Source organism: Rhincodon typus, chromosome 11 (genome assembly GCF_021869965.1).
Source record: "Rhincodon typus isolate 14 chromosome 11, sRhiTyp1.1, whole genome shotgun sequence".
NCBI lineage: Eukaryota > Metazoa > Chordata > Chondrichthyes > Orectolobiformes > Rhincodontidae > Rhincodon > Rhincodon typus.
Window position 1 is genome coordinate 71,476,228 of NC_063342.1, and position 24,035 is coordinate 71,500,262.

Genomic DNA, 24,035 nt, shown 5'->3' on the forward strand with positions numbered 1-24,035 from the left:
TCAGCTTCCAATGATAGGGTGGGTAACTGTTGCTCATCGCCTGGGCTCTCAATGCTATCAATGCAGCTGTTCAGCCCAGCGCTAGAAGAGGGTGTGTAGTCTGTTACCTGTCCTTCAGCAGGAGTCAGGAGGGCAGGGTCAAAGCTAAAGGCTCAGGAAGCAACCTGGGCCAATGGAAGTAATTTTTTTTAATTTTATGAAGAAGAACAATGAGGGGTCCACAGGAATATTTCCAGGACCTCCTTCCCACATTGGTATGTAACTTGGTTGCAGGTTGCCACGTGTCTCAGCCTTTCTGCAGACTGCAGTGAAGTGAAATCCACCTGTACTGACCAGCTGGAAGTAGAGTTAGACTGGTAGGGAAATCATTCAACTTCCTCTGGAGATAATGATGAAACCACAGCGAGAAACCTTGATGCTCGCAATAGAGTAACTGGCCTTCACAGACTATTGATTATTTCAAATAACGTTTCAGTCAAATACAACCGGCTCTTCCAATAAAGTACTGCAAACACTCATAGTGTCACTGTCTGTAAGTTAGAGTGTGGAGCTGAAGAAACTGGTTAGCAGAAGTGACAGTTAAAGATGTGTTTCTTGAAAACAATGGGGCAAAAATTTGGCTGAATGCACTTGTCAAGAAATCAAAAGGGTCTGAAGAAGAGTCTAGACCTGAAACGTCAGCCTTCCTGCTCCTCTGATGCTGCTTGGCCTGCTGTGTTCATGCAGCTCTACGCCTTGTTATCTCAGATTCTCCAGCATCTGCAGTTCCTACTATCCCTTCTTGCCTTCTGTGAGCGTGCTAAATGGTTCAGTAATGCCCACCAGACCAGAACCTCAGGGATTAGTGGCCACTAATCCATCTCATTGGCATCGATCTAAATTACTGGTACCAAGTAGGGAAGGATGCCTGCATGGCATTTTCGACAGAAGATAGACTCAGTCTATTACATATTACTTAATAGCTAGTTACATTCCATCTGAGCCTCTTGGGGGTCCATGATAAGACCGCATGCTATTTTCAACTGTAAGTTCATATTATTGCTACAGAAATGTTCTAGTTAGAGACAACCAAAGTCTGGGAGACACAGAACTAGCAAGTTTCTTCCGAGAACAGTCCTTTGTAACCTACTGGGTCAGGCCTAACTCATCACACCAGTAACCTCACCAATTTACACCAATATTTTTGACTTCACGCTGGCGCTCAGTATTCTTTTGAGTCTTAGCTTGTTGGTTTAATCTGAATGTGCTCTGGTCTGCCTATTATGTAAACTTGGTTTTTATGCATTAACCGACCTTCTAGAAGGAATCAGATCCAGCCGTTTGTTTCCCTTATTTGAACTTTGAATTTTTGGCCTTTGCTAACAGGTAGAGCTCCTCCAGCTGGTAATGAGGACTCACTTCCCACGTTTGAGGCTGCTGAGCCCCTAAAAAATTACAGGAGCTCCTGAGGCCCATGTATTTGTAATGATTAATTTGTCTACAATGTAAGTATCTCCCACCTTACAGTGAAGAGAGAAATGTAGCAAAGTGAATGACATCTTTGGGCTTCATAAATAGAGGCAATGTGTATGAAAAGCAGGAAGGTACAATAAACCTTTACAAAGTTAGGCCAGAGCTAGAGTAATGTTTGCAGTTCTGGTCATCACACTTCAGAGAGGATGTGAAGGTTTCTCGGACAAGGCAGAGGAGATTTATCAGAATCGAGCTAGGGATGAAGGATCAACCACAGATTTGACAGAGGTGTATGAGATTATAACAGGTCTGGTTAAAGTAGACAAAGAAAAGATTTTCCCATTAACTGATTGCACAAGAACTAGAGACCACAGCACCTGTCCGGGGCGATGGGGCTGGGCAGCTACAATTATACTCATTCCTTTGGAATTAGCAGCAATTCTTGGAAGACTGCCCTCAGCATTCGGCTTGGAGCGGAGCACATAATTGGCGAGCTTGGCGTGTATCCATGTCAATCATTGGAAACCAGAGAAGGAGCTGCTTTACATTCTGGAAAACCAGATGCTGACGACGAATGAAAACAAAAACACGTTGGTGTCAGACATTGCTGTTGAATAAAATAAAGGGATGAGAGCAAGAGGACTGGAGAAAGTATTTAACACCAGCCAAATCAATTGATTAGTGACTGTAATTATTTGGCTGGGAGCCAGAAATATGGATTTTTATTTGGAAGACGCTGTTGAGGCTAACGGAAATCTGAGAGGAGTTGAAAGATAATATTTTCCTCATTATTACTCCATACAGGTGTGGGGTGAGTTGTGTGTGGAGTGTAAAACACACGGTAACATTGGTCACAGGTGAACCTTGTGTTCAGCTGGGAATAACCTCAAACTGAAGTTCAGGGCTTCCTCTAAGACCTAGCAGTAATAGCACCTATAACCATCCCTGTTAACTCCTGGCACTTGATCATTGACAGTGTAAAGTTTCATGCAGCGAAAAGCAGGGAGGGTTGTAATGTGTTAGAGATAGTAGGAACTGCAGATGCTGGAGAATCTGAGATAACAAGGTGTAGAGCTGGATGGACACAACAGGCCAAGCAGCATCAGAGGAGCAGGAAGCTGACGTTTCGGGCCTAGATCCTTCATTTTCTGATGAAGGGTCTAGGCCCGAAATGTCAGCCTTTCTGCTCCTATGATGCTGCTTGGCCTGCTGTGTTCATCCAGCTCTGCACCTTGTTACCACAATGACCATCCCTGGATATGTCCTGTCCCACCAGTAGGACAGCCCAGCCAATGTGGCAACATAGTGGTGTATAGTTTGGGAAGGAGTTGTGCCGGGAGTCCTTAACATTGGCACCAGACCCCATGAAGTCTCATGGCTTCAGGTTAAGCATGTGTAAGGAAACCTCCTTCTGATTACCATGTACCATTCTCTCCCTCCACCAATGTTCAATAGCAGCTGTGTGTGGCCCCTATAAGGTTCACTGCAGGAATTCACCAAGGTCCCTTAGACAGTACCTTCCAAACCCACAACCACTTCCATCTAACAGGACAAGGTCAGCAGACACATGGGAACACTAACCCCGGAAAGTTCCGCACCAGTCACTCACCATCCTGACCATCTTGTAGATAGTACACTGAGCGTTGGTGGTGGAGGGAGTGAATGCTTGTGGATGTGATGCTAATCACGCGGCTGCTTTGTCCTGGATGGTATCAAGCTTCTTGAGTGTTGTTGGAGCTGCCCCCATCCAGGCAAGTAGGGAGTATTCCATCACACTCCTGACTTGTGCCTTGTAGATGGTGGGTAAGTTGTAGTTTTGAAAACCTCCATAAAATCAGCTTTCTCCTTTCCAAGGAGAATGGTCCTAACTACTTCACTCTATCCTCATAACTGGAGTCCCTCATCCTTGGAACCATTCTTGTAAACTGCTCCTGAACTTCCCCCAATGCATTCACATCTTTTCTATAATGTGGCACCCATCTCCCCACTCCAACTTGTCAGTGTCCTTTTGGAGTCCCACGCTGTCCTTCTCACAGTTTATAATGCTTCCCAGATTAGTGCAAATTTTGAAATTGTCTCCTGCACAGCAAGATCCAGAACGTTAATAGACACCAGGAAAAGCAAAGGTCCCAATACCGACCTGTGGGGGAACATCATTATAAAGCTAGCTCCAACCCGAGAAATATCCACCGACAATTACTGTGTTACCGATCACTCAGCCAATTCTTTATTCACATTGTTTTTGTCCCTTTTATTACACAAACACAACTCTTCCACACAATTCTTGAATGCAGACCTTCTGAACCAGAGACAAGTCCAGTGCCAGAATGCAGCAAGGGTGCCCAAGGTTTTCTTTTTATTATTACCTATTTTTCCAAACAATTCAGAGATGTTATTACACACCTCCGGAGTAGGTGGGGCTTCAACCCAGGCCTCTTGGTCCAGGGGTAGGGACACTATCACTGCACCAAAAGAGGGCCAGGAGGCTCTGTTAACAGGATGAGATGATATAGGGTAGCAGGAGGCTAATCTGCAGCTTAGGCCAAATTACTATTTCAGTGCAGTAAAACAAAAACGCTTGTGTAAAACTGAATCGGCTGCAGCCATAACGTCATTTGTCCATCCCCTGTATCCTCAGTGACCTTAGTGCCTTCCTGTGGCTCCAATGCACTTGGTTCCAAATGCTTGCCATTGTTTTCAAGTGCTTTCATCTTTTCCCAGCTATAGGTGTAATCTCGCCCTGTCTTAGTTACCAACCGATACCTACAAGCTCCTTTGTTACTGATGCATGTGTGTATGTGATTTGATCCTGATTCAATTTATTATTGTCACATGTACCGAGGTACAGTGAAAAGCTTTGTTTTGCAAGCAGTACAGGCTGATCATACCATACTAAGTGCATAAGGGTAATGGAACATTGCGAGGAATACAATGTTACTGCTGCAGAGAAGGTGCACAAACAGCGAGATCCATATTAAATTTAGAATTTGACAGATCCATTCAGAAATCTAATAACAGCAGGGGAAGAAGCTGTTCTTGAATCTGTTGTTGTGTATGTTGTTCTCAGTGTCATCTCCCTGATATCATTAGCAAGGATACACAAATTGGGGAGGTAACAGAGAAGGCTAAATACCTTGAGTATTAAGGCATTCTGCCCCAATGCTTATCACTTGGGAATCCTTTTATGAGGAAATTTCAATCTGTGCTTGAACAAACTGCTTATTTCAGACCGAATGAGCCCATTTGAACCAAAAGGGACAGAATAATCTTCTCATTACAGAACAGAATAAGCCACTTTAATGAAATGTAGACAGTTGCTGAATTCCATTCATTGGCTGGATTGTAGTGATTATTAAAAAAAAATCCCTGGAAAGCTGAGACTATGCATAGTTCCAGAGAAGACAACAATGTTTTGAAGAGATCTCCCTATGTCATGCAACCATTGATGACATCCTGCCACAATTTGCCAAGGCAAAGCTCTTTAATGCCGTTGAAATGTTAGATAGTTCCAGGCTAGTGGAGCTGCACACAGCAACAGTTTTCCGACTGCATACTGACCACTATTTGGGAGATACGCCTTCTCAGGGGCAACTAGGGATGGGCAATAAATGCCAGTCCATACCAACGGGACCTTTGTTCCATGAGTGAATAAAAAAAAAATCAAAATTTCGTTTAGCAGAAACTCAACAAAATCATTGTATTCTGAAAATTAGGGTGTGAGTCTCTCTTTCAATGTTGCAGTAGTTCGCTTGAGCTGTCACAAGGACCTTAGATCCAAAAATAACTAAGAGGCTCTTGCCTTTCTTGGAATGCATTGACTTCCAACACTGTGATCTTAGAGGGATCGTACTGAGATGGTTGTTACTCAGAGCTCCCCGTTGGCATCAACTATTTCCTCATGACTCTCCGTCTACAATTTGCTAAGACCGACTGTGAGTGCCTACATCCCAACTCTTGATGTCACAGACAAGCCCGTAGAAGGCTTTTACTCCACCCTGGACAGCATAGCCACCAACATCTCTAAGGAAGATAAAATTATCCTTATTGGAAACTGCAACAGTTGGGAAGGACGCCCAACTCTGGAACCATTGGAAAGGCAGGAGTCAGGGACTGCAACTCCAGTGGGATTCCCCTGCTCACCAAACGTGCAGAATAACAGCTGGTCATCACTAATTCATTGTTCCACCAAAAAGACAAGTTCAAGACTTCTCTGAGGCTATCACGATCAAAACACTGACACGTGATTGACTACCTCATCATTCAATCCTAGGACCAAAAGGATGTGCTTATTTCCAAAGCGATGACCGAAGCAGACAGCCCACCGGCTCACTTGCCCTTCAATGTGCATCAAATGCCACCAAAACAAAGAAACAATTCCAGAAAAAAAAAAGCTCAACATTAAGCAACTTCCAACAATGTCTTCACCAAAAAAATCTCCAAAGAGTTCATTTCAATGGAGTGGAGGAAATCTGGAAAGAGCTGGAAGACAGCCATCTTCTCATGCTGTGATAAAAAAAAAAATCCATTGGCTACAAAACCAGGAAACACAAAGACTGATGACAAGAATGGCCACGTTATTGAAAATCTCATTGACAAGAAGAGGAAACGTCTCCATGCCTGGCAAAATGACATCACCAGTGAAGCAAGGAGGAGAACTCATTGAACAGCAAAGGTGGAGTTACAAAGAAGAACTATGAAAATAAAGAACCAATGGTCGACTGAGAAAGCTATGGAACTAAAACTCTTTGCCAACAAGCATGGCACCCAGGCCTTCTTCAGTGCCACCTATGGACCCATCACTCTTGGCCTCAGGTTGTTAAAGAATAAAGATGGAACCCTTTTGAGAGCCTCTGATGGAGAGAACACTATAAAGCATTCTTAAGCTGCAGTACAGTCATAGATGAGGACACATATGAGGAAATCCCCCACTTCCCCTTCAAAAATGGTCATGGATTGTGGGAATCTATTGTGGTAGACGTTGAAGCTGCTGTTAGTCAGGTGGAATGGAAAAGCAGCAGGAAGTGAACAGGATTTTCAATCCTGGAGGAGCAGAGCTTACCCATCATGATCTCCAGCAATTGTTCCTTGGACAAAGAAAACATCCCTACCAATCTCAGGGATGCCAACATCTCCACTGTCTTTAAAATAAAGGAGACAAAATGGACTGTGGGCACTACCGAGGAATTTCTCTATTCTCCATCGACAGGAAGAAGAAGCATCCCTAGGTGCCTCAATAGGTGCCTTTTCCCAGTCTCCGAGCAAATCCTTCCTGAAAGCCAGTGTGGCTTCTGACCAAACCGGGGAACTATCGAGATAATTTCCACTGCTCGGCAAGTCCAAGAGAACTGCTAGGAGCAACACCAATTATCCTACATGGCCTTCATTGATCTGACCAAGGATTTTCACTCAGTCAATTGGGAAGAGCTATGGAAGATCCTCTCAAAGGCAAGCTATCCGGAGAAATTCATCACTATCCTCCATCTCCTACAGGACAAGATATTGGTGATAGTCCTCATCAATGGTAATATGACAGAATCTTTTGAGGTCAAGACCAAAATCAAGCAGGGATGTGTCATTGACCCTATCCTTTTCTGCATCTTCATTGCCACACTTTATCAAGAACAAGTCATTGTCTCCAGAATGGATGGGAAACTTTTCAAAGTCAACCAATTCAAATCCGAGAAAAACACAACATGGACATTGACTGTGGAACTTGAATATGCAGGTGGCAATGTCATCTAAGTTCTCTTGGAAAAGAATCTTCAAGCCTCGTTTACGGTCTTCGCAGAAGCATATCAAAGTCTTTGCCTCAGCCGCAAGAACACTCACATCCTTTACCAACTTGTCCCAGGTCAAACCTGGTCTGTCCCTTCATTAAGATCAGTGGAGAAATCCTCCCAAATGTGGAACGTTTTCCTTACTTTGGAAGCTACTTCTCCTCTATGGCTGACAATAATGTTGATACTCAGCATATCGTCCAACCTGTGAAACAGAAGGCCCTATGGGGTATTGACAGAGTAAATGTGGAATGGATGCATTCACTTTTCCTCTTGTGGCACAATTAGGGATCACTATTTAAAAAGTAAACGGGGAACCCATTTAAAATAGAGATGAAGAGGACTTATTTCTCGCACACAGTCACGGGTTTTTGGAACGCGCTTCCTCAAAATGCAGAGTCTTGGAGTGTTTTTAAGGCAGAGGTAGATAGATTCTGAATGGACAATGGGTGGGATGTTGTCGGGCATAGGTGGGAACGTGCATTCACCACAGCAGTGATTTTCTTGAATGGCGTAGCAGCTTCGAGGGGCTGAGTGGCCTACTCCTGTTCCGAATTTGTATTTCTGGATGACAAACAGGAGCTTTGTTAGTTGGGAAAGCAGGTCAGTCAGAGCCCAGAACACTGCACTGTTGATTCTCTCCTAATCAGCCATTCTCCCAGTCTTGGTAGCCTATTTAAAAGGAATCTTCCTTCTTTTTGCATGCCTCATAATCCAGTGTGGAATCAAAGCTCTCTGCACTGATAGTTGTCAATGCAGTCACAAAGCTTGGACTTATCTCTGTAAAGCTAACATAAAGCAAATCCACATAAATACAGTGGCTACAAGAACAGGCCAGAAACTAGGAATACTGCAGAGAGTAACTCACTTCCTGACTCCCCAAAGCCTGTCCACCATCTACAAGGCACAAGTCAGGAGTGTGATGGAATACTCCCCACTTGCCTGGATGGGGGCAGCTCCAACAACACTCAAGAAGCTTGACACCATCCAGGACAAAGCAGCCGCTTGATTGGCACCACATCCACAAGCATCCACTCCCTCCACCACCGACGCTTAGTAGCAGCAGTGTGTACAATCTACAAGATGCACTGCAGAAATTCACAGATCCCCAGACAGCACCTTCCAAATCCACGACCACTTCCATCTTGAAGGACAAGGGCATCAGATATATGGGAACACCACTTCTTCCAAGTTCCCCTCCAAGCCACTCACCATCCTGACATGGAAATATTTTGCCTATTCCTTCACTGTCGTTGGGTCAAAATCCTGGAATTCCCTCCCTAATGGTATTGTGGGTCGACCCACAGCAGGAGGACTGCAGCGGTTCGAGAAGGCAGCTCACCCCCACATTCTCAAGGGGCAACTAGGTACGGGCAATAAATGCTGGGCCCAACCAGAGACGTTCATATCCCACAAATGATTAGGAAAAAAAAGTAGGTTATTTTAAGGTCAGATGACTTGCTGACAACCCTCCAGCCCGGTACATGGCCTTTTCAAACAGCCTGAAGGATCCCAGCTCCTACTGTTGTTTGAACTGTCCCCCTCCGATAGGGAACATCCAGTGATCGCTCATCACAAGCTAGATACCTGCGACTTTTGCTAAACGTCAGAAATTTCAAAGTGTGCAAAAACAGCAAGCTGCATTCGTCAGGACAAACACAGGGGACGTTGATTAATATATTCTCTCTTATCCCCTCTTCTCCGCATTCTCTTGTCTTCCTTTACTATGTGTCTCACCCTTTGTTGTATTTCCTTTCATCTCTTCAAAGGTCGCCTCGATGCATATATGACGTACAAGTGTTTGGAAGGGGTACGCTATCGACTGGGATGGCAGCTGTGAATTAGAAGGGCTTTCGCTATAGCTTCAGGGATCAAAAGAAGTGGCAAAAATTCCCGGCAGTTCTTTCTCAGATCAGATCCTTCACACACCATGTTTATGCATGGCACATTATTTGAACTACACACGGCAGGAACACAATGGCTGTCAACCAATCACTGACAGAATAGTGCCTCTCTACAAACCATGCTACTGAATCTCCTCATCAGGAGAGAGCTGGGCTGTTTGCTACCTGGGTCAAAGTTCACATCATAAAGATGGTCATATAGATGGTTCTGAAGAAGGGTCACTGGACTCAAAACGTCAACTCTGCTTCTCTCTCTCTGCCAGACCTGCTGAGTTTCTCCAGCAATCTCTGCTTTTATTACACGTCTTCAGCACCTGAAATACTTTGTCAGGGCAAGATCTTAATTTATTCTGTATGTCCATAGGCACTTTATCGTCCTTTGGGGACCAGTAACTGAACTGGTCACTATGTATGAGTCACTATGCAACTTTCTCATCAACGCTCACTTCCCGATTTACCACTGCCAGGCTAATTGATAGCTCTGAGGGTCTTTGAAATACTCCTTTCAGATCAATCCTCCTGTGACTAACAGAGTTCGGGGTCAGTAACAGAGCTGGTACCCACTATAACTGTAAGACCTTCGCATAGAAAGTAGAGATCTTGATTGATAACACTTGCTCCTTGTAAATTTCCTGGACTGTTTTGATGGATTGTGAGGCTTGGAGAGGAATTTTCCAGTGTATATTTGACCCTGGGTTTTATTGCTGTTCTCTGCTTCAGGAGCTGACATACCAGCAGGAGATGGAGAATGAGGTTGTTGCTTTAAGGACAGTTGTCTTGTTGTGACACACCCATTGTTATGAGATTTTGAGGTGTGTAAGTCAGGTTTCATGGGCTATTGGCCTTGGGCTGGTCAACAGATTTGCATGCTTTCAGTGGTGAGATATGTTTCAAGAAGGGTAAATAACTGGGTGAGCTAGCCCCACAGAGAGATACTCACCCTGTTCATAGCATCTCCATGATCTACTGGGGATATTCTCGACAGCAAAATCAGATGGCCTGTCTGCTGGTGTGGTGGGGAAGGGGGACACTGGGGAAGGAGAGATTCTCCATTTGCCTCAATTCGGGCCCAATCAGGAGCAGGGATGGTGAGCAAAGGACTAACCACTGAAAGCACCACCCCACCCCCCAAAACCCCCACACCACATTTACCTCCGGTTCCAACTCCCAAACCCTTCTCCACCTGTCCCACTGCAAAATGCCACAGCAATGCCAAGATGACTGACATTCCCAGTTCCCGCCTCCCATTGAAAATTTCCCGGACTCCTACCCATTAAATCTAAGACACCCCCCGCCCCCACCTTCCTGGCTTCTCAGGAGAATGCTAGATTCTCTGGATAAAGCAGGGGAATTATATCTAAAAATCAGATTGGTTGCTCATTGATCTCCTTGCTATTTGTTGAAGTTTTCTGTGGATAAATTGATTGCAGTATCCCATGCATTTCAACAGTGATGACATTTCAGGAGTACTTCACTTACAACAAATTGCTTTGTACCATCCAGAGACTGTGAGAGGCACTATATAAATGTACATTCTTCCCTGCCTTCAGTGTTCCCTTGTGCTTTATGTGGGCCATGTAATTTTCCCTGCGACAATCTGAAGTTAACAATAGTGTTTTCGTTACATCTGACTTCTTCCCAGAGTAGCAGCAGTCCCAGGATGGCCGCGGACTGAGGGCGACATTATCTGGTCTCAGAAATGGGTCGTATCGATGGGTTTCATTCCAGTGAATCTTGCTTAAGTACATCAGTGCAAGTACAGGATTGGACCCTGCTGTGATGGCCCTGCAGTCAAATAGCTCACCATTGCCCCTTGTTTAGTCTCAGGCGTAACTCATGGGTGGTTATACTTGGCTCTGGGCTCTCCGAGCAACTCCAGCAAGGAATTATCATGAGGAAAAGAGAATTCCAGGGAGAAGTTCCTGGGTTGCAGGAGCTTGCCTACTTTTCAGGGTTTCTGGGCTGCTTTGTATACAGCAATCTTCACATCCCGTTGTCAATTCCTGAACCAGTGAGACTTGTCTTGGAAATTTTCCCATCTTGGTTTGTTAACTCTCATTTAACAGATCTTTCATTTCCTCATCTCTCATTCTTGCCCTCAACCTCACCTTTTAAAATCCCATCTGTTTATTTAAATACCCTAAATTCATCGCTAAAATCATATCTTAAGGGAGGGAGTGTGTGTAATCGCTCTTCCAGCTACATCAGAATATGATTTTATCCTACCCCATTCCCAAAAACTTTAAAAATCCCTGTTGTGGGGAATTCTTGTTGGGCTACGGGTGATTTTCACCTCCTTCACTGGAGGGAAATTGGGTCAGTCTAACTATTCTTCCCTCTTTGAGGAAAGTCCATTGGGAAGCCAATCTAATGCAGAAAATTAACTGTAAATTTAAGAGTAGAATTAAATTAAAGGACCGACAGTGTGTGGAGTGTCTAGTCCATATGCCTGCCGAGCGAGCGAGTGAGCGGTGGATTGTGGGAGGCTGAATGTCAAAACTCCTGAGAAACCATTTTGTTCTCGGCACCTGTAGCTCTCCTGAAGCCCTGTCCCTCTCGTGGGTCCAACTCCCATTCCATAAAACCTCAAGTGACATCCAATGCAGGACTGAGGGAGCTTTGCAGCTAGTGCATTACAATAGCAGCCTAACTCCTTTCTCGTTCTCAGAAGCGTTACCCAGCAGCGTTATCGCACACAAACTGCACGACCTTCCCACCACCCAAATCACAGTGACATTAGTTTTTGCTTCTATTTTTTTTAACTAGTAACCATCAGCAGTAGAAACACTTGTGTTTCTGATCGAGTATTTCCAAGCAAAGCCCACTGTGGGCGATACTAACCATCAAAGGTGTGGGAGGTGTAGGGAGAGTGGGAAAAGTCTAAATCAAAATGGAGTTGAAGGGAGAGATAAAGCACTGCATCCGCCCCCCATGATGGTCACATCTCTCTAAAGGCATCGTCATCATGTCCTCCCTCTCTGGGCTCGAACGTAAACGTGGAAGAGGGGCAGGCAGTTGGCAGAGACGGCCCCCACTGCCTGGGCCTGTTTATAGTCGGTCTGGCTAGGCCCAGGATCAGGCCCACACGGAGGACCCCGGATCTGGCCGCCCCCCCTCCGCACCGGGGTGCCGCAGGGCTGAACTGTAACCAAAAACGCCACAGAAGGTTCTTCAAATAACTGAAAGATGGGGGGGGGTGGGGGTGTGCAAACTCTCATGAGCAGAATGCACACGGTCCGTGCACTCCACACCGCGCCACAAAATAAGCAGTTGGGCTGGGAGCCCATGAGCCACTGCAATCTGCCGTCGTGAGGGAAGGCTGCGTGCAACGCCCTCCACCCTAGCGGGCCTGAGGGAAAGCAGCAGGACTCTCATGTAGAGAGCCTTCCACTGGGGATCTCTGCTGCCCAGCAGTAAATAAACACGCCAAGGTGTGTCCAGACAGCGGATGGCGGTAGATGGTATGTGGCAGAAGCCTATATGGAAGCCCTCTCTTTGTGAGGTGAAAAGACACATTATACATATGCAGGAAGCGGCTCAGGTTGTGGGGGCATGGGATCCCCAGGGAGCGTCAGGATCCTGGGGCCGCTGTGAAATTCCATCTGAGCAGGGGGACATGGGAAGACAGGTCCTTGTTGCTGTAAGCTTCTCAATTTCTTTCCTGTTTACCTCATGCGTGCAATCCAATCGAGCTGCTATTACCAATCAGGTTTGAATGCTCCATAGGCCAATAAGATGATGGTGACATTGAATCTCAGCACGTCCAGTTAGAGTCGTAGATTCATACAGGACCGAACCAAACTCTTTGGCCCAACCAGTCCACTCAGACCAAGTTTACCAAACTAAGGCAGTCCCACTTGCCTGCTTTTGGCCCTTATCCCTCTAAACCTTTCCTATTTGTGTACCTGTCCAAATGTCTTTCAAATGTTGTAACTGCACCTACGTCTACCACTTCTCTGGCAGCTCATTCCACACATGGACCACCCTCTGTGTCAAAAAGTTGCCCCTCGGGTCCCTTTAAATCTTTCCCCTCTCAACTTAAACCTATGCTCCTTAGTTTTGAAATCCCCCACCCCTAGGGAAAAGACACCTGCCATTCATGTTATCTATGCCCTTAAGATTTTATAAACCTCTATCGACCTCCTACGATCCAGTCAAAAAAATCCCAGCCCATCCAGCCTTCTCCTTATAACTCAAACCTTCTAGTTCTCCTTATAACTCAAACGTTCTAGTCCTGGCAACGTCTTTGTACATCTTTTCTGAACCCTCTCCAATATGATAATATCCTTCCTGTGGCAGAGTGACCAGCATTCCAAAAGTGGCCTCGCCAGTGTCCTGTACAACCTCAACATGATGTCCCATACTCAACGGTCTGAGCAATGAAATTGGGGTATTAAATCCAACAAATCTGATACTTTGCCGACTGACAACAAAAAACGTCCATGTAACGGAAATGAGTCATTATAAAGAAAAGCATTGGCTCACCATTATCTTTCATGGCAAGCATTCCAAGCCAATATCACCAACATAGAACTGTTGTGTACCATGTGCCTGACAATGTTGATCAGCCTACCACTGTCTTGCCTGTGAATGTATATAAGAAAAATCAAGCTGATATTGCCTGTCAATCTTTTCTCCCATCCTCATTTCCAAGGGTTAATCTGGAGATATTCCTCTGTGCAGTTGTTTACCATTGCCTACAGCAAGCTAGCAGCCTCGCACTCACTATCAGGTGTATTTTAAGGGTTTACAGACTGGCAATCAACTCATTTGGCCACATTACAAGCACACCTTCCATTGGGAAGAAGTCCTGATGTGGAACTCAAACCTCTGAAGCTTCTAGTCCAGAGGTAGTGCACTGCCCACTGCACCACAAGACTCAGCTTAATAAACTGGTGCTTGCTTTACGGTTTACCATCCCAGATCACATCGAGTAATTTTTGTCTTTTACCAGCTTAGACACTCGAAGACTCCACACAGCAGATATTTTGATTTCGGATAATCAAAAAGTCTCAACCAAACCCACGGGGGTAAAAATTGCACGGCGGCTGAGAGATTTTGTCAATACTCAACAAAGAATGTTAAAATCCATCCCAAAATGGAAACAAAATTGATTTTATCCGGCATCGCATTCCCAACTCCATTTTGCATCCAATCATTCACTTCTCTAGCGCAATCACCGGTTCGTGTGCAGGCAGCTGGACGAGGCACAGCAAGATCCCACAAACAGCGAGCGAGCCAAGTGAGTTGAGTTCTTTGGTCAGATGAAGGAAGAGTGTTAGCAGACCCAACAGGAGAAACCCCCGGGCTTATCTTGAAACAGGGCGAAACGGGAGCTCAGGGATTCCATGTTGTTTCTCCTAATTTTCCAGCATGACGTGAACGGGAAGGCTGTATTTTCCTCAAAGATGGAGGGATTTTCTCACTATTTCTACATGGGTTCTCCCTGAGGTAAGGGCAGAATATCCCTACAGAAATTCAAGCTTGCCTTCCTTTCCGAACTATCAAGGCTTCTGACTTGATGGTATAAGTGCACTTACACTGAGAGAAGTTTCTGCTCTGGGTTCCACCTCCAGGGTGTCTTTACCTGGTGTGGCCATGCTTATGCTACGCTTGTGATATAAGAAACTAGGACATGGGTAATGTGGCATTGAAAAATCCAATGACAGCGAACCAGCATTTACAAAGATTACATTCACAGCTGCATCAGTGACTAGGCTAACAGCATTCAATTACACACAGCAGTATCTTCCATTGGCATGCCATACTTCACGCATACTTCAAGGCAGAGCAGGCCGAATGGCCTAATTTCTACTCCTAAGTCTTATGGTCTCTCTTGAGAAACTAGACGGGCCAGGACTGTTTTCTTCAGAGCATGGAGGACTGAGGAGGGGGCGACCTGATTGGGCTGTATAAGATTATGTGGGGTATGGACAGGGTGAATAGAGAGGGGTCAATCGCGAGGTGGCATAGTTTTAGGGTAAGGGGTAGGAGACTCTGAGAGGATTTGGGAAAAATCTTTTTCACCCAGCAGGGAATCAGGAATGCACTGCCTGGGAAGGTAGTGGAGGCTGGATACCTTAACAACCATTAAAAAAAAATTTGGATGGGTTCTCCAGTTATCATAACATTCAAGGATATGGGAGAAGTGCAGGAAATTGGGATTTTAGTGGTAGCTATATCAGTGCAGATTCGATGGGCCGAAGGGACTTTTGTGTGCTGTGTGAACCTATGAATCTATTAAGGTGGAGTCTGAGACCTTAATGCCCTCAGGTACATATATAAGTGACAATATCTCAAGGATTACTCTTAAAGGTAACCTGATACACTGACAAAGATAGTAGAAGCAAAAGTAGACCATTCCACCCTTTTGAATCAACTGATCCCGTAATGCCATCTTCCGACTTTATCCCCATCTACCTTTGATGCCTTTAATTTCGAAAAAGGATCGATCTCTTTTTCTTGAATATGCATCTCAACAACAGTTTTCAAACCGATCCATGAGCAAAGTTGCATCAGTTGGTCTTTCAATCTTCGCATTAAAAATGTCAGGAACAGTCACCCATGCAATGCTAACAGATATGCCCCTGTGACAGTCCTACCACTGAGCTTCTCTCTCGTGCCTATTCTCTCATTTCTCCAGCAACTCTATCCTACCTCTTCCTTCAGTGTCTCACATTAGTCTCATATTACAGTCGTCAATTCTGAGACATACTAAATTATGGAACTCCTCTCCTCCGTCAGATTTTCTTTCCTTTTTCATACATTCTCCTTAAACAAAAGGCACAACTTTTGCAACAACTGATCAAGACTTCCTAATTTAAGCCTTTTCAATTCTTTTTTCTGTTGTTGGCTGGCTCTCACTCTCCTTCCTGCCTCTCATTTTCATTTTGACAGGAAGGAGAGTTTAGAAACCGTCTGGGCAAGGAGAATGTGAAAAATCTACCTGCGGATGCGTTGATGCCTTTGGAAGTGGTGAGTGGATCAGCGTAGACCTACGAAGTGAAAGTTTTGTTTGCCTTGGCTTGGGAGTGACATCTGGTTCATCAATTAGGCATATTATTCTTTTCCCAATGACACGACCATTAAGCCATGTGATCTGGGTGTGCAGATTACAAAATACCTCAAAAGACATATCTCCTTCCAAAGCAAACTGAAACAGGCTTAAAAGTACCTTCGTAGAAAAGATCAAATTGCAATCGTTTGCCCACTTTCCTTAAAATGATGAGCCACTGTGGAAAACAAAGTCTTCATCTTGCTGCATTTCGGATTGAAGCCAAGCCCAGTCGGTTGTGCTGGAATTAGGCGTAAGCTACAGTTTAGGGCCTCACAATATGAGTTGGCCTCTAAACCATTGGGGGTTAAAATAAAAGACTAAATATCAGCTTGTACATTTTCAGTTGAAACGTGAAGGATACATGGGATAAAGGACTCTCTAAAACAAACACTTTTGTTGTCGTGCCAACGTAAATGTGCTTAAAAGGCTTTGCAATGATTGTCCGCTCATTTATAACATACAAAAGAGGCCTGCCTGGATATTAAACTTGGTTTACTCCCAGTTTCCATTTAAGAAAAGCAGTTTTCAGACTCCTGGGCTCCTGGGGTTCAGACTGATGAACAATAGAAGGACAAATCGTTTTCAAAAATACCCATGCAGTTCTGCCATTTCCCCCTTAACCTGTGACAGTCATATGATCCATTTAACCTTCTCACAATCACTGAACAAAGGTGCCTTACACGGCTTTTTATAGACAAGGATAAATATGAAAATACTTTGTGTAAATTTAGAAAAAGATGGATTTGCTCTCTAAAGACAAAGAGTGAAAAACACTCCCTTCTCGGCTTGAGACCAGGTGAATACAACATATTGAAATGTGTGCATTTTCTTGCAAACATAATGGATTGAATTTGTCCCTGATTGATTTCTCTCATTAACGTGCAGAGATGTGTTGAAAAGGAAGAGAACTTTTGAAAGTGGTTGCCAGAAGGGGGGAAGGAATAAGCTGAAGTTTCTGGAACAGCTAAACAATTGCTGACTGACTATTGACAGTTTTTGGCCCATGATGAAGGGGGTGACCTGATTCCCTAGAGTATCAGAGATAGTAGGAACTGCTTTCAAGGCTGAAGAGATTACGAGAGAGTTGCAGTGGGAGAGAGATCCACTGATGTTTGTCCGGAGGGAGGAGGGTAACTTCTTCAGGCTAGGCATCCTGAGAAGAGGCTGCGATAGGGTTAGGGTTAGGGTTAGGGTTAGGGTGAGGGTTAGGGTTAGAGTTAGGGTTAGAGTTAGGGTTAGGGTGAGGGTTAGGGTTAGGGTTAGGATTAGGATTAGTAGCGACAAGACATCCCTCTCTTCTCCCACAATTGATGATATACTTGATGAATGTGACCATAACATCTGAGAAAATGCTGTAGAGCTAGCTGAAGAAAATCGCTCCACAAAGCCCAATGATCCTGATCCCTGGAGCGTTCATTTCATTCTTAATACAGAAAGGTCCCTCGTGGTTTTAATATTGGAACGACCCGTTGGTGAAAAATTGTTCAAAAACCATGTTAGATTTCCTTCAAAGGCCCTATTAAATGCAACAAAGGCTCCTTGGTGAAAAATACAGTCAAGAATTGTCAGTAAACTTTCCAACAATTGTGCTGATTGGTTTGGCTGCAAACTGTCCTCAATATTCTTAACAACACTGACTGGTGAGGGGTCTGCAAAATCCTACAGGAACTCAACACCATGAGAACTCTGAGGATCATGGTAGGATTTTGTCTACGGATTGTGATGATGTGGGTTAACTTTGAATTTATACATGGAGAGTTAAATGAAAAAGGGACCCTCCATCATAAGCTCAGAAAGGGGGATGTTCACCGATGATTGCACAATGTTCAGCACCATTCGTGACTCCTCAGATACTGAAGCAGTCCACGTTCACATGCAACAAGATCTGGACAATATCCAGCCTTGGGCTGACAAACAACAAGTAACATTCACGCCACACAAATGCCAGGCAGTGACCATCACCAGTAAGGAACAATCTAACCATCAACCCCTTGACATTCAATGGTGTTACCATCACTGAATCCCCGGGGGTTATCATTGACCAGAAATTCAACTAGACTCACCACATAAACACAGTGGCTACAAGAGAAGGTCAGAAGCTGTTACTGTGGTGAACACAGGATGTGAACATGGAATAGGTTTTGGGGGGCAAATTAAAAGTCTAGCTCGCCACATCACAGGAACTTTCTTGCCCCGATACAAATCATTTCCCAGCTGGTAATATAAAACATCCAGGAAGCAATATATCTGGGAAATCTCCACAAATAATATGTGATGAACACAGGCTGAAAAAGTAAGGCTTTTTGAAAACTTTCTGAAGAAGGGTCTCGGTCCGAAACGTCAGCCTTCCTGCTCCTCTGATGCTGCTTGGCCTGCTGTGTTCATCCAGCGCTACACCTTGTTATCTCAGATTCTCCAGCATCTGCAGTTCCTACTGTCTCTGAAAAAGTGAGGTTTTTTTTTTGGATAACCTCAGAAAAGCAGGATTCTTCAGTATATCTGTTGACTCTACACCAGACCTTCCACATGCCTATCAACTCACTGTTCCTATAAGGGATGTGTTACCCCAATAATGGCCTTCCCATTGAGTGCATTCCACTTTTCTGTGAATCATATGACATAGTGGTGATCCAGGCAGTGACCACAAAGTGAGTGTGGAGGAGAGTCATGCGATTGTGCATTTAACATGGCAGGGACATACAATGGCAGGCAGTTAAAAAATTCCGTAGAAAAATAACGACGCTCTATGCATACATATTTCCATGGGCTGGACATTTGCTGGATCTGTTCTGCAGTTGATTGGTGCCCAAATTCGGTGTTTGTTTTTGCTGTTGTGCACCAAATATACACTTTCTTCTGTATCTCTACAGAACGCTGGCCCATATTCAAATCATTTTTGGTTTCCATCGCACCTCAGCGCGAACAGTGATGCCACCAGGACTTGTCTGAAGTCAACACCCAAGGTAATAGCTTTCGCTATTGTGGCATGAAAGTTGTGGTTCTTTTTGAATCTTATGATCACAAAAGCTCAGGAAAGAGGTAATTTTTGTGTCTGAAAAACATCAAGACAGGAATGGAGATAACAACGCTACAAGAAATGTAGTCTGGCCCAAGCATGATGTGCAAAGAAAGAGATAAACTTCATCGTTTATCATTTGAGGACACCAGTGGTGAAGTTGCTGTCCAAAAAAACACATGAAAGAGAACGTTTTCAATTTTTTTTGTGAGTGCTGATCTGTGTAATCCCACTTGTGTTGCTATGGATGAAAGGTTTGTATATGCAAATTTAAAAAATCATAAAGTATTCTCATTCGAAAACGTTTGATAGTCCAAATAGGCATACTGCAAGATTTATGTTTTATTACTGAAAAGGCCACTTTTTGTCAACATTTGCCCCAATCAGAGTCAACATGCCGAGTTTAAAATTTGAACACAGCCTGGCAGTTAACTACCAATCATCATTAACTTGTACTCTCTCCCCTGTGGTGCCTCCACCAGTTAGAGTCCACTTGCCACCCAATCAGCATTGTCTTCTCGTAAGGTAGAAATGGTGGTTTTCCCCTTAAATTGCTATTCTTGCAAATTGTCTGAAAAGATTCAACAAAATTGTGTTTTCTTAGCAATACTCAAACTCTATACTACCAAATGTAAATATACTTTGATTAGTTCATTAGATTTTGTTTACCTTTACCTATGTACATATGAAGATATAAAGCTTTCTTCTTTCTATTTTCATTGCCCCTTCTGTTAGACAAACACAATATTTTTGGTATCGCTATGGGATCTCTTCATACAACATAGGGCCTCAGCACCTATCTTAATTCATCATGATCTGGGACACAAACATGTTACAAGTGGCAGTTGCTGATTTTCAGTGCTGCATCACTCTGCAAATCCTGGAGTAAGAATTAAGCACAGAATATTACAATCCACAGGTGAGAATACCACCAAACTGAGGCACAAAATCAGCCTCTCAATAGCAATAGAGTCAGAGAGTTGTGCAGCAAGGAAACAGACCCTTTGGTCCAATTCACCTATGCTCACCAGATATTCCACATTAATCTAGCCCCATTTGCCAGCATTTGGCCCATATCCCCCTGAACCCTTCCTGTTCATATATCCACCCAGATGCATTCTAAATGTTGTAACTGATGAGGCAAGATTTAGGATGCATAGGATGGAGAAGGAAACTGCAGGGGCTGGGAACAATTGAAATGTGGAGCTTGTTCAAGGAACAGCTACTGCGTGTCCTTGAGAAGTATGTACCTGTCAGGCAGGGAGGAAGTGGTCGAGCGAGGGAACCATGGTTTACTAAAGAAGTTGAATCTCTTGTCAAGAGGAAGAAGGAGGCTTATGTAGAGATGAGGCGTGAAGGCTCAGTTAGGGCGCTTGAGAGTTACAAGTTAGCCAGGAAGGACCTAAAGAGAGAGCTAAGAAGAGCCAGGAGGGGACATGAGAAGTCTTTAGCAGGTAGGATCAAGGAAAACCCTAAAGCTTTCTATAGGTACGTCAGGAATAAAAGAATGACCAGAGTAAGATTGGGGCCGGTCAAGGACAGTAGTGGGAAGTTGTGCGTGGAGTCCGAAGAGATAGGAGAGGTGCTAAATGAATATTTTTCGTCAGTATTCACACAGGAAAAAGACCATGTAGTCGAGGACAATACTGACATACAGTCTATTAGACTAGACGGGATTGAGGTTCATAAGGAGGAGGTGTTAGCAATCCTGGAAGGTGTGAAAATAGATAAGTCCCCTGGGCCAGATGGGATTTATCTTAGGATTCTCTGGGAAGCTAGAGAGGAGATTGCAGAGCCTTTGGCTTTGATCTTTATGTCGTCATTGTCTTCAGGAATAGTGCCAGAAGACTGGAGACTAGCAAATGTTGTCCCCTTGTTCAAGAAGGGGAGTAGAGACAACCCTGGTAATTATAGACCAGTGAGCCTTACTTCGGTTGTGGGTAAAGTGTTGGAAAGGATTATAAGAGATAGGATTTATAATCATCTAGAAAGGAATAATTTGATTAGGGATAGTCAACACGGTTTTGTGAAGGGTAGATCGTGCCTCACAAACCTTATTGAGTTCTTTGAGAAGGTGACCAAACAGGTGGATGAGGGTAAAGTGGTTGATGTGGTGTATTTGGATTTCAGTAAAGCGTTTGATAAGGTTCCCCATGGTAGGCTATTGCAGAAAATACGGAGGCATGGGATTGAGGGTGATTTAGCGGTTTGGATCAGAAATTGGCTAGCTGTAAGAAGACAGAGGGTGGTGGTTGATGGGAAATGTTCATCCTGGAGTTCAGTTACTAGTGGTGTACCTCAAGGATCTGTTTTGGGGCCACTGCTGTTTGTCATTTTTATAAATGACCTGGATGAGGGCGTAGAAGGATGGGTTAGTAAATTTGCGGATGACACCAAAGTTGGTGGAGTTGTGGATAGTGCAGAAGGATGTCGCAGGTTACAGAGAGACATAGATAAGCTGCAGAGCTGGACTGAGAGGTGGCAAATGGAGTTTAATGCGGAAAAGTGTGAGGTGATTCACTTTGGAAGGAGTAACAGGAATACAGAGTACTGGGCTAATGGTAAGATTCTTGGTAGTGTGGATGAGCAGAAAGATCTCGGTGTCCATGTGCATAGATCACTGAAAGTTGCCACCCAGGTTGATAGCGTTGTTAAGAAGGCGTACAGTATGTTAGGTTTTATTGGTAGAGGGATTGAGTTTCGGAGCCATGAGGTCATGTTGCAGCTGTACAAAACTCTGGTGCGGCTGCACTTGGAGTATTGCATACAGTTCTGGTCACCGCATTATAGGAAGGATGTGGAAGCATTGGAAAGGGTGCAGAGGAGATTTACCAGGATGTTGCCTGGTATGGAGGGAAGGTCTTATGAGGAAAGGCTGAGGGACTTGAGGCTGTTTTCGTTAGAGAGAAGAAGGTTAAGAGGTGACTTAATAGAGACATACAAGATGATCAGAGGATTAGATAAGGTGGACAGTGGGAGCCTTTTTCCTCGGATGGTGATGGCTAGCACGAGGGGACATAGCTTTAAATTGAGGGGTGATAGATATAGGACAGATGTCAGAGGTAGGTTCTTTCCTCAGAGAGTAGTAAGGGCGTGGAATGCCCTGCCTGCAAAAATAGTAGACTCGCCCACTTTAAGGGCATTTAAATGGTCATTGGATAAACATATGGATGATAATGGAATAGTTTAGGTTAGATGGGCTTCAGATTGGTTTCACAGGTCGGCGCAACATCGAGGGCTGAAGGGCCTGTACTGCGCTGTAATGTTCTATGTTCTATGTTCTATGTTCTAACTCCACTACTTCCTCTGGCAGCTCATTCCATACACGCACCATCTTTTGTGTGAAAAAAGTTGTTCCTCAGGCCCCTTTTAAATCTTTCCCCTCTCACCTTAAACCTATGCCCCTCTCGCTTTGGACTCCTCTATCCTGGGGAAAAGGCCTTGGCTATTTACCTTATCCATGCCCCTCATGATTTATAAACTTGTGTAAGATCAACTCTCAGCTTCTGACACTCCAAGGTAAATAGCCCCAACCTATTGAGCCTCTCTAGCTCAAACTCTCCAATCCTAACAATCTTGTAAATCTTTTCTGAACCCTTTCAAGTTTGACAAAATCCTTCATATAGCAGGGAGATCAGAATTGAATGCAGTATTCCAAAAGTAGCCTAACCAAAGTCCTGTACAACTGCAACATGAACTCCCCAACTCCTACATTCATTGCATTGACTAATAAAAGCAAGGGTACCAAATGTCTAATTCACTACCTACCAGCAATTGTACTTTCAAGAAACTATGAACCTGCACCTCAAGGTCTCTTTGTTCAGCAATACTCTCCAGGACCTTACCAATAAATGTATAAATCCTACCCTGATTTGCCTTACCAAAGTGTAGCACCTCACATTTATCTAAATTAAATTCCATCTGCCATTCCTCGGCTCAGTTGCCCTTCTATCCAAGGTCCCACTGTACCCTACAACCTTCTTCGCTGTCCACTGCACCACCTATTTTGGTGTCATCTGCAAACTTCCTAACTTCCTAAGTTCTGAGGAAGGGTCACCAGACCCGAAACGTTAACTCTGTTTTCTCCTCCACAGATGCTGTCAGACCTGCTGAGCTTTTCCAGCAACTTTGTTTTTGTTCCTTGTTTAACTTCCTAACCATACCTCCTATGTTCACATCAAATCGTTTATATAAATGACAACAAAAACAAGTGGACTCAGCCAACGATCCCTGAGGCACACCGCTGGTCACAGGCCTCCAATCTGAGTATATTTGAGATTGCTGCTTGTGGGAGCCTACTGTGCAGACATTAGCTCTAGTATTTCTTATACCACTGCACTTCCAAAGTACTTCATTGTCTCTGATGGGATTTGAGACATCGATGGTGGGAATAAAAACTGCAATATGTATCAAAGTCTTTCTTGCTGATAGTTTCCAGTTTGTTTGTTCACTGTGTCATAGTATGACTTGGTTCTCCCTCAGCTAAACTCTTCATGTCAGTCAGCCATCGTTACAGAGGATCACCAGGGATCTATAAACCAGCTATAGACGTCTCAAGTATATTGAGAAACAGGTGTCATAGAATCCCTACAGTGTGGAAACAGGCCCTTCGGCCCAATCAGTCCTCAGAGCATCCCACCCAGACCCATCCCCCTATAACCCACCTAAGCTACACATTCCTGAACGCTACAGGCAATTTAGCATGGCCAATCCACCCTAACCTGCACATCTTTGGACTGTGGGAGGAAACCGGAGCACCCGGAGGAAACCCACGCAGACACGGGGAGAATGTGCAAACTCCATACAGACAGTTGCCCGAGGGTGGAATC